The sequence below is a fragment of the Schistocerca nitens genome, chromosome 2, assembly GCF_023898315.1.
Source record: "Schistocerca nitens isolate TAMUIC-IGC-003100 chromosome 2, iqSchNite1.1, whole genome shotgun sequence".
NCBI lineage: Eukaryota > Metazoa > Arthropoda > Insecta > Orthoptera > Acrididae > Schistocerca > Schistocerca nitens.
The window spans coordinates 163,020,462-163,038,010 of NC_064615.1; positions in this window are offsets into that span (position 1 = coordinate 163,020,462).

Here is a 17,549-nt window from a genome sequence, read left to right on the forward strand (position 1 = left end):
GTAGTCGCGTGGTTCCGGATTGATTCACCTACAACCACTTGGCCATCTCGGCCGGCGATACAAGCAGTAGTATTGCATTAAGACACTAGTTGTCTTTTGAAAATTTTCCCCACTACTATATGGCCATTCCTTTCTGGTTTGTACCCGATCATTAATGTTCTAAAAATTAGCACTTGGTCGTAAATACAGCTGGAACAATTCTACTACGGCAAAGATTGCCGTTAAACGAAAAGAGAGACCTTGTGGTTAGATTTAGCCGTTATCCGGTTAAATTCTTTGATTGTAATTACATTTCTCTGTCATTAGTTATAATCTGAACAACTTCTTCCACTAAACTGTTCGTTCCTGTGTTTGAAAGACCGGTTCATTATAGGTGTAGTTGAGCTGGATTTTGTGGTTCCACCAAGTGAGTTCTCAAGTAATAACTGTTCGCAAATAATGTTTTAAGACGTTCCTTCAGAGCAGTCTTAATAACTGACAATCAGTGTAACTCTGAAAATATTAACAGCCAACTGTCACCAGGGCTTTACTCAAAATAAAATTGTAGGAAGGGATGGGTTAGGATTCAGTCACAACTCGGTTGCCGATTGAAATTAAGATGTTGGTTGCTTTGAGGTAAGTCTTATCATTGGCAGATTGTTTGCTAATATGTTTAACACAGGTGCGTATCTTAACCCTGAACCTTTCGACATACAGCTATCGAATTAAAAGTTAAGTCATCTGTTTTGAGTAATTGACTCATTCTTGTCATCAATAGTTCTTATATAGTTTCATGTGTAGCATTTAATAAGACAGTGTCCAGCGCGATAGTAACACTGCAGTTTCACCCGTTGGCGGGCGGGCTGCAGGTCCGGTCGTGTTGTAATCATTGTAATATTTTTTGCTGTTATTGCACCCCAGATTTCTTTTCCAAAGATTAAAAACTTATTCAAGTTGAGGTCTAAGGTCAAAAGTATTTTGCAGATTTGTTCATTTTGTTAAAATAAATTTTATGGTTAAATACTTCGATTATCTGTAAACCACAGTTTATTTATTGGTAAAGATACAGGTTGTGCGAAAAGAAAGTTACATTGGTGGGGCCTCCCGTCCACGTTTTCATTAATTCCACGTATCCATGATCATCATCATTCGTGACAGTGGCTAGATTGGATTGCGTAAAAGTTGCACTGCGTAAAAACTGCGACTTTGTATGGACGCTGGTGACCGCGCAGTTGAGCGCCCCACAAACCAAACATCATCATCATTACCATCGGGCAGCTGCCCGGTAATGACACGGCGGCCGCCTTCCACAGTGTTAATCACACATTCCTCCAAGTCTTGTGTTCGAACACTTCGGATACGTCCTTCAAGATTTCCTGCTTCTTGAAACGGCTCACTCTTGCAAACATCGAGTGCTGTGGTTGTCGTCGGCGGGAATAGGTCTCCTTATACAACTTTGCTGCCCGCTGCACGTTGTCATTTGCTTGCTGTAAGTAAAAACCATGTCGGTAAGCTCTCGCTTCGAATACAGAAGTATTGTGTACAACGCCGTAACACATACACTAGAAGGTGAGTCAGCAATATTCCTGATAACTTGGCGGGAGAGGTACAGTACGCAACGCACTATGGCTACTTTAGACACTGTGTGGCCAGGTCTTGCCTACTTCGTAAGGTGTTTGTGCTTGGCCTGGAGAATGTAAGTGTGTACTATAGTGCAGTGTCTATGTTGTACTATATAATTCGGAGCAACGGTCCTTTGGACATACATGCATGCTTGAACGAAGGAACAGATACTGTGATGACGATGAACTGCTGCTTTTGAATTAAAAAATGCGGTTACGGTTTCGTATCGGCTAGAGAATATTTCAGAACAAACGAAAATTTGTGCCGCATTGGGACACGAACCCATATGTTCCGCTTGCCGCGAGCGATCGCCTTAACAACTTAGGATGCCCGAGGACGCTTCTAGTAGTGACCAAAATTTCCATTTGTCCTGGTGTCTTCAATCCTTAGTGCTAGTGCTATACAACCGTGATTTGGAAGGAACATTGCTTTTTATTACATAGCACAATACAGACACAGCATTACAGTATAGTGTTTCACACCATCGCAAGACAATGTGACAGTCGAAGAAGCAGTGTGTCAACTTGTGCGGTAATTACAGTTCAAGGACTAGGAAACGTAGACACCAGGAAAAATGGAAGTTCCTAACGCACCTGGAAGCGAAATCGGGAACTATAAGCAGTATAGGCAATCGCTAGCTATAAGCTGGAACTGAAACCTGCTGGCGGCTTAAAACTGTGTGCCGGACCTAGACTCGAACTCGGAAACTTTGCCTTTCGCGGGCAAGTGCTATACCATTAGAGCTACCCAAGCACGACTGACGTCCCGTCCTCAAAGCTTTACTTCTGCCAGAACCTCGTCTCCTACATTCCTGCGAAAGGCAAAGGTCCCGAGTTTGAGTCTCGGCCCGGCACACAGTTTTAATCTGCCAGGATGTTTCATATCAGCGCACACTCCACTGCAGAGTGAAAATCTTATTCTTGAAGCTGGAATTGCCTGTTGGAGTCCCAGTCCGGCATGAATTTTCTTTTTTCTTCTGAAATATTCTACAGCTGATGTGGAGCCATAATAATAGTTTTAGAATGATTTCTATATGTAAGGGTGAATTCTTCAGATCACCTCCACCTGATCTGGCATCTGGAGTCAGACGATGGGAGACATGTTCAACGGGAAAATTTGTACGTCGTGGTTATAAATTTGCCGGTGTGTATATGTTAAAAGGACAGTTATGGAGTCGTTCTCGATCCGCCTCTATCAACGTCGCCGCGCCAAGACCTTAGCATTTTTCCCATGAAGTGAGCACACCTCTACCATTACACTTTACTTTAGCCCTAGTTGACGTATTCCTCGGGTTGATGTCTGTAGTAGAGCAATAGGCATTTTCTAGGTTTTTGTAAAACTTGTATCTAGGTATGTATGTACGTCTGTGTGTGTGTGTGTGTGTGTGTTTGTGTGTGTGTGTGTTTGAGTGAGTGTCTGTTTTTCTCGGATAAATACAAATTTTATTGTCATCAGAAACGGTGGCAGGATGGAGATCGTTTGCAATAAAAAGTAAACAGAAAATCCGTTACCAGCAAAATTACAGGACTCGAATCTGTTCACCAGGTAAGAAAAGAAATCTCATTTGCTTGTGCTATGTATAAATTACTTAATCATCCCCGTTGCGAGTGAATTAATTTCACTTATGCAGCAACTATTTCAGGAAACAGTTCCCTCCTCTCTCCCCCAGCCCTAGCTACCGCTACACTCTTTTCTCCCCCCCCCCCCCCTCGCCAATTCCAACTTAAGGCGACATTACAGTAAGTCAGTGACAAAGACTGACAGCTCAAAGTAAATCAATTCGCGAGACGTTTCCAGGTAGTCACACCTGCGTTGATTTAGAAGGCTGCACGACTGTGGTTTCTTATAACTACTTGTAGTATCGACATGTTATCAAAGTGGCATTTGTTTACCTTCATAGTATGATGACAGGTAAGTAAAGACAGCATCGCCTTCTCCCCCCCTCACCCCCCCCCTCCCCCCATACTCAGTAAAACAGTGAATTCATTCATCATCCTGGTACGACTTACGCTCAAGGTTAAAGCTGGGAAAAGAATTAGTAAGCGAACTAAAAATAAAGGGAACTTACATAACACACATTAGGTTCCATGAAGTACCTCACCTAAAGCCGCAGAATCATGAAGAAGGGACATTTGTTTCGGAAAGCTTGTGCACAAAATGAAGAAAAAGAACATGCCACCGGAAACTCAAGAGATTATTTCCACTGTAGTCAAACGTGTGTTATAATAAATTACAGAAACTAATAAATAACGAAAAATGGCAGAACATATTGATTTATTCTGAGAGTTTTTGTTCATAACGGTGATTCGTCCACTCACGAACTTTTTGATTGGGAATGAAAATATAAATTTTTTACATTAACTGAGAGAGGTATTATGATCTATAAACAATTCACTATTACTTTTTGTGTTAAAATGATGTGTTGGTGGGGAAGCTGTATACTTGGAAATTAAAAATATCTGCTGAATTTTCTTTATTTTGAAGCCAATAATATTACTACCTGAGCAGAACGCCATAGTCAGACTTTAGTACCGCACCGTTGGAATTCAAGGCTTGTCAATAAATTATCTCTTCAGAGTCAGTTGTACGGCAATTAACTGCGTTAAATCTGACAGTAATTGGTTTGCCGTTTCATTAATGGCTGTTGCATTAACTGAGGCTCAGCTGATGTGAATGCAGGAAATAATTCGTTTATCGTATCGGGTATATGAGATTTACTTTTTGGCCATACCGTGAAATGGGTAATGTATTGAAGAATGCCATTTGCCTAAATACGTTCAGTTGGGGTTTCGGCAGTAATTGTGCCTACCATTCGAGAGCGACTTTTCTGTGAAAGGAATTCATTTGTACCAAACATTACGAGCGCTTTGTGCAATAATTGCTGTATGTGCAATTGGGTGGGTGGGTGGGGGGGGGACATTACATTTAGCTTCAACGAAATGCAAGTACGCATAACCCGTAGGCCTACTGAAGTCATATCATGCTGTAAGTGTAGAAGTAAGTAACATAGAAAAGAAAATATTTCAAGAAAAACTGTATTAGAAGAAGTATGAGAGTGTCGATTGGCAGTTACCATAGTGCGCAGGAAATGGAATTTCGTTGGTTGGTTCAAATGGCTCTGAGCACTATGGGACTCAACTGCTGTGGTCATCAGTCCCCTAGAACTTAGAACTACTTAAACCTAACCAACCTAAGGACATCACACGCATCCATGCCCGAGGCAGGATTCGAACCTGCGACCGTAGCAGTCGCACGGCTCCGGACTGCGCGCCTAGAACCGCGAGACCAGCGCGGCCGGCCGAATTTCGTTGGTATTAGCAGTCACACCTATCGTCTATGTGTATAACGAACGATATATTTTTGAAATCTGTTACATATAACGTATATCAAGGGATCATTCTTCTTCTCTTCAAGGATTAAGTGTCAACGACCAGTTCCGGCTTCATAGTACGTCTTCTCATGTTCTCTTTCGTCTTCTCTCGCGTCTTCTTCCGTCAGGCTTGTATCTCATTGCTGCCTTTGGTAGTATTGTTTAACTCAAATGTTCTACACCGTCTTTCCATTTCTTTTATGTTGTATTTTATCTTTTAGGTTACATATCTGCAACTTCCCTCTGGTCTCTTCATTTCTAAATAGATCTTAGTTACAACACACTTCTACAGACTTTAGAAATTTCATTTACACTGTTTATAAGCGGCTTTTATCTCTTTACCGCTATCCGCGACTCACTTCCAAAAGCAACACAGGAACAGCCATTACCTTATACAGCCTGAGCTAAGTATCCTTCCGGATCTTGTCTTTTAATGTTCTTCTTATGGTGTCGCAAATCTTGAACTTATTTAATTTAAATTTTATCTTTCTTTTGTCGTCACAAGATATATCATATCCAAGTTAGCTAAAGTTAGAGCCTTCTTCAGTTACTCGATTATTAATAATTATTTTCACATAAGGATTTCTCCCTAAGAACAGCATCACATTATTTCGTAGATATTTGGATTTTATTGCATTAAGTGCAGCTGAAACTTCTGTAAAGCTCATTACAATCCATCTTCTGTTTTATTAATGAACAGAGGGTCGTGAGGAAACAGCAACGTATTAATAAATTCGCATTCCTCGAGTGCTACCTTGTGTTGAAAGAGTGGTGACGTGTAAGCATGTATTAAAAAGTGTCGGGGCAAGATTAGATCCTTCTATTGCTCCTTGATTTATAATTAACCTTTGCCATTCCATTTCATTTTACAGACATGTCTGTGGATTGAAATACAGGCACTATATTACCGATATAAGATGTTTAGGGTATCCTTGTCATTGTAAGATTTCCCATAGTTTCTTTTTATCCAACTAGTCGAAAGCTGTTACAAAATCGACGAGCGCACAATATTTGGGAAGGTCCTGCTGTATCCGATTCTGCTATATTCTGTTTATTTTGTGTATATTATCTGTGCAAGGTACTGCTTTCGTAAACTCATATTGAATTTCAGGTAGCTTTGCCTCTGTTATGAGTTCCAATCAACCATTAAGTATCTTAGCACTTATCTTGTATCTCGTGTTGAAGAGACTTATTTTTCTCTAATTCTTTTTGCTGTATATACCCTTCCGTGACGCTATATTTGCTATCTCCCGTTGCTCGGTACCCTGTTTCATTTATAAAATGAAGGCAATGAAGGCGGCGATAATTCAGTACTATTCCTCTGTATTTTAGTAATTCCAGACTAAAGCCTTCTGAACCAGTGGCCTTTCCGATTTTTCCCTTTTGTTTAATATATCTTCCAACTCTTCTGTTGTTATGTGATCGAAGCCTTTTGTTTCTATCGTATCCTTTTCTTCTGTCATCAGATTATCATTGCACCATGGATTTTTACAGTGTTGCATACAATCCTGAATTTCTATTACGCCTGTCTTCACACTATCTCTATCCGACTTATTCAGATACCTCAAAAATTAGTAAGAGAGCTCGTAAGTCCATGCACATCATTTTCTATTTGTATGACAAACATATTCCAGGTTTCTTTATGTGCGTTCACTATTATTGCTTTAGTTCAGTTTGTTGTTGTCTGTATTTTCTCTTGATGCTTCCGAGACGTTTTGTACAAAATTCAAGTACGCTTTTTTGAAATCGCTGTTAATGCCTCTTTTTTTCTTTGTTCTCTATCTCTAATCCTATTTTTGCTAAAACTCATAGTGAAACCTTCAGCTGTCTTCTGTTTTGCACATTTCGCTACCAGTTTCGGCCAATGACCATTGTCAGGCTTAGATGACATAAATGGCAGGGAAGTTATTCTATAATTTAATAATAGCTACAAAGAAGGAAACTGCGAAGGGGAGGGTGTAGAGGGCGAATGGTGAAGGGATGGAAGAGAGGAGCAGTGGGAAGGGAGCATGGAAAGGAGGTAAGTGTTATCATATGATGGTGTCAGATGTGGCAGGGCTTCGTCACAAATGTAAACAAAATGGGCCATACTGCTTGCTCACGTAGTCCACCCACCGTTCTGGAGTTTGAAGATGATTCTTAAATACAATCGAAACAGGTGACTCAAATAAAAATAAATGAGTTGCGATGAAGACTGTTTTTAATCTTTGAATTTTAATTCTAAGATCGCTGACAATGTTTTCAAAAATTTCATCATATGTGTTAAGAAATAAAATATTTACATTTTGTCTTGGTATTTGTTAACGGTACAGTCCGTCGAAGAATGTATACTTTGTAAACCAGTATTAAAACAGCAGAGACCTATACAAAAAATGTGACTAACAAACCAAAAGTACTGGAGATCTGGCAGATGTTTTGCTGTAATGCTCTCTCTTTAAATATCCAAAATTTTGTTGACAAGTACACTTTAGGGCTTTCTTTTCACTTAAAAATTTAAGAAACAAATAAATATAATTTTACAGTTATTTCTGCTTAATGTTTTTTTCTAACTTGGAAAGCCACAGAATGATTAATTTTGTTATGTTACCAGATGTAACTGATATAATTATAAACAACATCTTCTCTGCTCCAGTTATCTGTCTTCTTCTTCTTCTTCGTGGCTGGATCACTTAGGACCACGCGTAATCAACATTTGTTGGCCTTCCTTTTCTCCCAGTATTCCTTCATGTCCAACGAATGGGCTATATTTCGTTGCGCAGACCACGTATGTAGGTCAGTTTTTCTCCCTTCTTCCTAAAAAATTCGTGTGTTTGTGATTTTTCTGATTTCATTTCTGTCATGTAGATTTGGAGCCCCTAATTCTCTCAATTCTTTTTCCGTCTATTTGTACCAGTTGGGTCTAATAGTTTTGTTCTTTAAAAATGTATGGACTTCATGTGTTAACCTTTTTGAGTCCATTTTTTCTAAATGCCACATGAATTGGATTCTTCTCATGCACATTGTGTCTATTATTTTGGAGATATTTTTATACATTTCTGCATTGGGTTTTGGATAATTCACACCATCTTCAGTTCTTGGTCCTAGGATTTTCCTACCTCTATTATGTTAATATTTATTACTAAAAATTATAAAAATAGTATTTTTAAGTATTTTTACGAAAACCCCCATCATACAACTTACGAAAATTTCATAACATTTTGATTGGTTAACGTGTTACTAGATACTCCAATCAATGTGGGTAATATTTTTCTGTGTGTAATATCATAATTTTTTTAACATTCTACAAGTTTTGCATCACTGAAGTTCTAGTGTAAAATATGCGTGTTGAGACACTGTTTCCATCTCTGTCCTGTTCATAATAAATGAGTAAGAATTAGCACATGAATCATCCTACATAGGCTTTTGTGTCTGGTTTGAACATTTTGTTAAATGTAATGTCAGTGAGGAAATACAGTAGTGAAAAGGTGAGGTGTGTAGACTATGAAAAGAGACACGAGAATGTGGTGTTTAAGAAAATTCAAAAGCACTTTACAATTGCTGGACATCTATCAGAGATGTTGCAGAAATATGTTGGTTCAGAAGTAACTGTGTTACAGTCACATCCATTGTGCAGGAACTGCTATACTCGCTACAAAAAGAAATTAAGTGATAACCCATCTGAAAGAACACTACCACCGAAGTGTGAAACTGAGAAAGACAGCGTAGATGTTTATATTCCTGTGTGTGAAGTTGCTGATTCGTTGAATGTTAGCATTTCTGTTGTAACCCCCAATATATCCCCTCTTACACGCCCTGGCAAGATAAGAAACACAAATAAAAGTTGAAGAGCTCGAAACATGTTTTACACAAGCAACATCTTCAAACCCTTATGAAACGTATAATATAGATGCACTTGGTGACGAACCTGAAGACAATGACGTGTGTACTCAATGTGATCTGTGGTTTCAAATCCTAAACACTACTATCTCTGCAGCCGCCTATACTGAGCAGATTCAACTACTGATAATGATACCAGACAGTAGCTTCAAGCAGCAGATACAAGAAACACTTACCCACTTCTTCACATTATTTAATTTCGAAAGCTCATTAAATAAAGGAAAAGGTATTTATGCATGACCAGATTCCTACTGTGGGGATCCATTGCAAAATGATAAGCTTAATGTTGCTCTGGAATATTACCTAAGTGATGGAAAAGATTGCATCAGGCGGGGCTCTAATCAGGGCGATGTTATCTCTGTTAGTGGCAATGGTCAAAGAGTTGAAAAAGGTAAAATAATAAATGACAAGATCATTAAGAGAAGGATATCTCCTAATGAAAAAGGAGTACCCAAATTTCAAAATTGGGCACTCGCAGTTTTACTCCTTACGACGAAATGGGTAAAATGCCAGCCAATGAAGGAAGTATGCACAAGTATATACTGCTCTAATTTGAAACTTACTTGTTTCACCACAAGTGGTGTCACAGGCAAGAAGTGCACAGAGATGGGCATGATGCCTCTGTGTATATGTCAAAGCTACAGGATAAATGTTGGTTGCAGGAGTGTGCAGTGCGTCCTGATGCTGAAGGGATGCCCGTTGAAGCATTATACCTTCAGAATACAATGAGATAATCTATGAATTGTGTGAGGAAGGAGAGTTAATCAAAACATTCAATAAATCTGTTAAATTCCCGGAAACTACCGGTTTTACTTCAGTAGCGGGTTCCTCTTTAATTGTCCCCCCGTATTCGTAATCCTGGGGTTCTGATTCGATTTTCACTTCCGATTCCGAAACATTTTCTAAAGTTGGGAATTGCATTTCTGCTCTTTGTTGCATTTCGGCGGTCGCGTCATTCATGCTAGCCGCAGCCCCTGAACCAAGGGTTCCGTGGTGCGCGTTTCCCACTGTTCGACCGATTGTTCCGTACCCAAGTCAACCAAATTTTGGTATTTGTTGCCTTCACTCGTTTTATTAATTTTCGTTATAATTGCCAAATCTCAAACCTAATTAGGATTCCTCCCACTACTTATTCTCGCTGACGTAACGACCTATTCGTAACCAGTACTTTGTTACGACATTCGCACAATGCAAAATTCGTGTTCAGAACAACCTCAAATCCGAAGATTGTCCTGTCATGGTCGCCACGTGTAACCTCCCCCTCGCTCATCGACCTTAATGACAGTGAAAAACTAAACCACGTGCACCTAATGGAAAATTAGGGAAAGCAATCGTCACCGAAGTTAATCTGTCGGTAAAGAGGGAGGAAGGGTTCCACCTAAATAAAAGGAAAAATGCAAATGAAATTGGTGGAAATTAATTTTGAAAAAGGGTAAAGTTAATGAAGAAAGTATATGTGTGGTCGTTACGTTAACAAGTAACTGTCGTTAATTAGATATTTAAGATTTGGGGAAAATTACGGTCGCCAGTCCTATGGACAACTACTATAATAACTGAAAATGAAAGGTTATTCCACATATAATTAGCACTAAGAGCATGGCAACTGAAGGTTGACACGTGTTGTGTGAAAACTGAATGTTTGTAAGAAGTAATAAATTTCGCTACACTCTGACTTCATTTAGCAAAAGAATTAATAAAACAGGAAAACCGAACCTTAATTTAGTGACTGACATTAATAGTGAACTTTGTTTCTGAAGCACTACGAAATTAAATTAAATAAGGTTTGTCTTGGGCTACCTCAACAATCATCTCAAAAGGTACTTGAATCTACGCCAATTTAGAAATAAGAGATTTAACTTTGAACTTGAACAATTAACAATGGTAAAATTTAGTACGTACCAAGCTGAGCTGCAGTCACAGGTAAACTAATATATGGTAACAAAACTCGCACTCTTAATTTGTGCTTGTGTAATCTAAATATTGTAGCCAGCTATGAATACTTTAACTGAACCTTGAGATTAAAGCAGTGAAATGGAATGATATTACTTTAATGCTAGCGTTTGAATATCAACGACACACGGGTTCATTTTGGAAAAGGAAGGGACCCTGTTTGGTAATGCAAATGGGACAATGAGCAACACAGGATCATGCTAAGTTGCTGTATTTTAGTGATGCAAATGGAACAGTTTGAAAAGCAGAGGTCCCCCATATAGTTCTAAAACTTTACGTGCTTTCAGTCTTCCTTGTTGGTTGATTGAAGGTTTGAAGTCGACGTTCGAGGAGGTGACGACAATCACTTATTGTAGGCCGTCGCTGTTGCAGAAACTGGATGTTGGCGCGCCTTCTTCTCGACACGGTCACCAGGCGAAACGGGCTCTGGATGTGTGCCAGCTAATGTTTCCCTTCCGCGACAGCGTGCCAGAAAGTATCATAGGAAGTCGAGCGCAATTACATGCTGCCAAACCCAGAAAGTGCGGCAACTCGCGGGGGCGTCACTCGATACACCTGCTCTACAGCCCTACTCCAGCCAGACTCTACTAAATGCATATATATATATATATATATATATATATATATATATATATATATATATATATATATATTGTAAAACAATTACACCATATAATGGCACCGAAATGTCATATCTTCAGGTAACAGAATAAGGAAAAATTTTACAGTACAGCCTCTGTAAAAAACTTGCAAGATATAATCCCCTGTACGAAGCTGTTGATGTTATTGGATTTGTGCAGACTGTATCAAAATTACTACGAAACTACTACTCTTATTTCTATGTGAGACCGAGCGAGGTGGCGCAGTGGTTAGACACTGGACTCGCATTCGGGAGGACGACGGTTCAATCCCGCGTCCGGGCATCCGGATTTAGGTTTTCCGTGATTACCCTAAATCACTCCAGGCAAATGCCGGGATGGTTCCTCTGAAAGGGCACGGCCGACTTCCTTCCCCATCCTTCCCTAATCCGATGAGACCGATGACCACGCTGTCTGGTCTCCTTCCCCAAAACCAACCAACCAACCATCTATGTGAGAGGGCATTATGGGAATCCTGTTTTAAAAAAGCACAAGGCTGGTCTGCTAAGAAGCTAGTTTACCAAAGGTCAGTCAAGTCACTGCTGAGCTACATCCATAAATCTCATATACGTTGCAAGAACAGTTCTCCACGAAATCCAGCATGTTTCTGAAGTGTTAAATTCAGAGAAATCAGTATACCTTAAAGTACTTTGTCGTGAGCAGCTTCATTTCTAGTGTGTATGACAATCAGTGGTGGGTGAGACAAATAATTAGTCTCTCATGAGCTGTGTGAAGTAATTGTCTCCTTTATGACAACTCAAGGTTGGGCAGATTCTTTCAAATGGCAGTCATCAACAGATGAGTGTGCAGTTCCTGGTTCTCAAGTGCTGCTCTTCTTGGATCATCCTTGTCCATGTGCGAATTCAGCTCAGCTTTTCCAGTTCAAAGAGGAGCAGGTGAAAAAAAAAAACAAATGAACTCTTTCCAACAGTGCAGTGTTGATTGTTAGTGTTGGAAATTGTAATTCATGGGATGTCATAAAGAATTGAAACCATGACAGAAGACAATAAAAATTTGAGAATAATATCAGAAACAGAAAAATGCGTATAAAAAGCTATTTTCTCTACCTATTCTTTTACAAAATACTTTCACAAAATCAACAGTTGCAACGAACAAAAAATTCAAGTTTTACAAAATTCAGCATGGAGGTTTTAGGCAAAATATTTTTTTAAAAAACAAAGAATTTCGGATTCTCTCATCTTTACGTAGATAGTTTAAGAATTTCATGCATGAATGTCACAGCTGACAGCAGTCCTTCGACTTTATCATTTCTAAAATTAACATCCTGTGGCAATCATATTTTCAAAACATAATTCTGAAGCTTTCTTCACATTACAAATTTTCGTAGTTTACTTTTCCAAATTAAAGATTAAAACAGGCTCAGAAGTTATCACATGCAGTTTCTATGATTTTTTTTATTTTTCCTTTCGTCGCAACATTTTCACAAACACTCTCATTTAAATAGTTCTGTAACGTTTTAACAAATCACCAGAAATTCAAAATTTCTTAGCTTTGGAGACCTGACTTGCGGAACATCAATCATTTTTAAAAAGCTTTGAAATACTGATGTGACCCATTCAGTCTTGACCTGTATAATTAGAGATGAAATCGCGCGTAAGCAGTTCTGCCCCTGTGTCTGTTGCACACTGGAACAGGCAGTGGGTGATAAGTAGTGATCACCAATCAAACATGCTGAACACAGCTTGTAGCACATGTCTCTTTCGATGACAGCATGCACCACACTGTTGTATTAGCTTGTGCTGCCACTCATCGTTATACATGGTATCAGTTGCCCATTGCATCAGACAGCTTGTGATGTGGTGAGGTGTATTACTGTGTTACAATGCATGATGTGTTCTAAAACATGAAATGTTGCTCGACACAACAGTTGGCAGACATGCACTTCATGTACGATGCAGGAGGATGTAGCTCCCAGAAAGCAGTGTGAAAGATCAAAAAAATGGTTTCCTAAGAGGCATGAAGAGGACGATGCCTAAATGGATCAAGTTTCTCTCTCTGAATACTAACATACGAGGCATGGGGTTGTTCATGACACAGAGAGCCAGACTAGGTCCCACCAAAGCCGTCTCCTAACGTCAGACTTTGAGGAGATGATGTTGCATCATGTTGTCGATCAACCAGCAAATAAGCACCTATCAGGTTGCTTGGGAAACGTGTACTTTGAAGGGAACAGTGTGGCGAGTCCTGGTGGAGCAGGTATTACAACTCTATCATAAAGAACATGTAGAAGCACAGGGATCAATGGTTTCTGAGCCCCCTTTTCACGCCAATGGGTTATCGCCCACAGTGCTGTAGTGCTCAATCGTACAGTTTGTATTGTTCACGGATGACGCCTCATTCAGCAATGATTGTGTTTCAACAGCCGCAGCAGCCGTGTTTGGAGTGAGGGCAGTTCCCATGCGACCAACATCTGTGGCCGCAGTAACGGATCTGTGTCAACGTACCGGTGAGCGTTGCCCAGTATCACCAAAAAGGACCTCATTTGTGCTCCCCTGTTTGACTTGTCCACATTACCTGGTGTTCCTGGTAGATGTCCTACCACAGTTCTAGGATACTTTACCCCTTGTTTTCGGGAAAGAGATGTGGTTTCAACACAAAGGTTCGATAGCCCACTTGAATGTTAATGTCGGGGAGTATCTGAACAACACATACCCCCATTGCTGGATTGGAAGAGGAGGTTCTCTAACACTGCTAGCGCTATCGCCGGATCTCATACTTCTGGAACTTTTCTCTGGGGTTATATGGAGAAGATCCAAAGAAGAGCGGCGCGTTTCGTCACAGGGTTATTTGGTAACCGTGTTAGCGTTACGGAGATGTTTAGCAAACTCAAGTGGCAGACTGTGCAAGAGAGGCGCTCTGCATCGCGGTGTAGCTTGCTCGCCAGGTTTCGAGAGGGTGCGTTACTGGATGAGGTATCGAATATATTGCTTCCCCCTACTTGTACCTCCCGAGGCGATCATGAATGTAAAATTAGAGAGATTCGAGCGCGCACGGAGGCTTTCAGACAGTCGTTCTTCCCGCGAACCATACGCGACTGGAACAGAAAAGGGAGGTAATGACAGTGGCACGTAAAGTGCCCTCCGCCACACACCGTTTGGTGGCTTGCGGAGTGTAAATGTAGATGTAGATGTAGAGACGTCGGTGAATGAAACCCTCATAGAAACGCATGAAGACCTGCTTGCTAAGATCCAAGTTTCCTGTCTCCTGGTACAATAGACACCAAGGAATTTTGAGAATGTGCTGCAGAACTTGCCATGCATGCACTGAGACTGGCGGTCGCCATTTTCTACAATTACTGAGCTACGTTATTATTTGCGATTAAGCGGAGTATGTCCGTAACATGACAAATATACATTTCCGACCATTGATTCAGTATCTGAATGTAGTCGGTTGTACCCCTGTTACTCTGCTTCAATTTGACGCAAAACGCTTAAGACAACCTGTGTCTTAAGTACAATGCTATTTATGTATGCAATGTTTGTAGAGAGTGAAAATATTGACAGGATTTCCAAAAGAAGTATATGCGGACTAGTTAAGCTTAAAAAGGCGGCTGACTGCAAAAATACTATGTTGTGTGTGTATAACAAAACGGTCTACTGCGCTTACAAAGACGCAACGCGTGTGAGGCTGCAGAATGATTCGCATCTGACGTCACCACACTATCCTTTCCACAAACAGTTCCAGTACATGTGACGCCATTCCTTGCGTAATGTGCTGCACGAACCAGTCCACTCAAGGGACTGCTTTCAGTTACATTACTTTTTTCTACGCTGCCACTCGCTTCTTTTATTGTGGCATGATCGTTAGCTTTATATGGTTGTGTCAATGATACAGACATATTTTGGTACATACGTGGTTGTTATACGACATAAAAGTAACAGTAAGATTTTCAAGCATTTCATAGAAAAAGCTTGGCTCCAGCACTTCAGGATTGCGATTTCGTAACCGCTCAGCTATTCGTCATGAAAATCTCTTTAATGGTGCTCTAACTAGCATCTAACAAGCTTTCTTACACGAATAAGTGCATTAATTACGCCCCTCTCCCTCAGAAAGGAGCCGATAAAGAAGTCTACATCAGGCTGCTCCTAATGAAGCTCTCTTTCTCGGAACAGAGGTCCTAACTCACTGTCGACTGCTTAATCCCACGTAGATGCAGATAGCCAACGAATGGAACATTTGTCTTTCTCTCTACGCACGTGATGTCTTACTAGGGGAGAAATCTTCGTTTGATTTTTACAGAAAGTATACTTAATAAGTGTGCATTACTTATTGATTTTCACACAAAAAATCAACCATATGACCCAACGCATTCTGATTTGAAATTATTGATTGCAGTATGTAATAACTGGTTAATTGTGATAAGGTATTAACACCAAAGTCTCTGCTTCTTAGTATTTATTGCATCTTCGCAGCATCTCTATTGTAGCTATTTTTCGTACGTTCTGAAATAGTCATTTTTGTTAGAGGATATGAAGGAGAATGGTCAACCACAAATTATCTGCTGCTTCATTTTTGGAATGTTCTCCATCTGGAGGTAGAATAATGGTGCACAATGCTCTGAGTATTTTATACTAAAGTACCACAATAGTAAGTTTCTTTGTGGTGTTTTCTTTGTGAATACTGATCCATTAAATATGTATGGGATCTGGATTTACTAAGATCAACTGCCAGAAGTGGAAATGTTTTATATTCGCCAGACGGGGAGGAATTTCAATACTAGCTTCTTGGAAAATCTATGTAGCAGAAATAAGAGACCATCCGTGTGCAGTTGGACGAGGAGTTTAAACATCTAATGGAAAATATACTTGCTAATTTAGAAGTGTTGAATGGGGCACAATAAGAACAATTAGAAAACTTTTTGGAGGAAGTGAATGCACGGGAACATTAAACCAGCAATCTGGTTATTGCTTGGTAAGAATAACTTAATTTGAATGCATACTGGTTTGTGTACAGTATCCTAGCATGAACAGCGTCGCGCGCTGCTTCATTTAGGCATGAGGCCGCATAACCGGCCATCGGTGGCGTGCAAAATGGGTCTCTCCTCGTGAGCACCGCGAAGGGAAAACAAAACATTAACAAAGTGACTGCGACGTGGCATTGTGTGGACTGCCGTCTGAATGAACTATCGACAGTGAAGACTTTTACTTAAGCATTTAACTTACAAGAAAGGGTTTTAATATTATATTTTAATTGTAACTGGTTTCAGCTTGGACGATCATCATGAGACCATTACATGTCTCTGAATTGTAAAGAACATTTTTCTTGGACGGAATCAGGAACAAAAAAGGAAAATGAAAGTAATAAGTAGAATATAAGTAATAATAACACTTAGGAAGTTTATACCCTTAGTGAATTTGCAGAGACGCCAGTGATGCTGAATAGCGTAGGAACGCTATGCATTAAAAGGTAGCACAGAGTTCCTAAGCTACTTAATATTTGACGAGTGTATCTCTTCTCGTGACACATATTATATCTCCGCCTGGCGTCTCTGCACGTCACCTAAGGATATAAAATTTCGGTTTCCAGAATGAACTTTTCATTGTGCAGCGGAGTGTGCCCTAATATGTAACTTCCTGACAGATTAGAACTGCGTGGTGGACGAAGACTCGAAATCGGGACCGTTGCCTCGTGCTCTACCTACTGAATGAAGCGAGCACGACTGAAGACTCATCCTCACAATTATACTTCCACCAGCAGCTCTTCTTCTTCCTTCCAAACTTCACAGAAGCTCTTCTGAGAAACTTGCAAATCTGACACGTAATTTCGTATCAGCGCACACTCCGCCACAGAGTGTTATTTCATTCTGTAAATATCCCCTCAGGTTGTGGTTAAGCCATGTCTCCACAACATGCTTTCTTCCAGGGGTGCTAGTCTTGTAAGTTTCACGGGAGAGCTTCTGTTATGGAGAAGAGATACTATGGAAGTTCAGCTGTGAAGAGCGATCACTAATCGCACATGTGTAGCGGAGACGGTAGGTAGAGCACTTGCTCGCCAGTGGCAAAGGTCCCGTGTTCGAATCTCGGTCCGCAACACCGTTTTAATCTGCCAGGAAGTTTCCAAGTATTATTGTAATATTTATTCCACATACTATC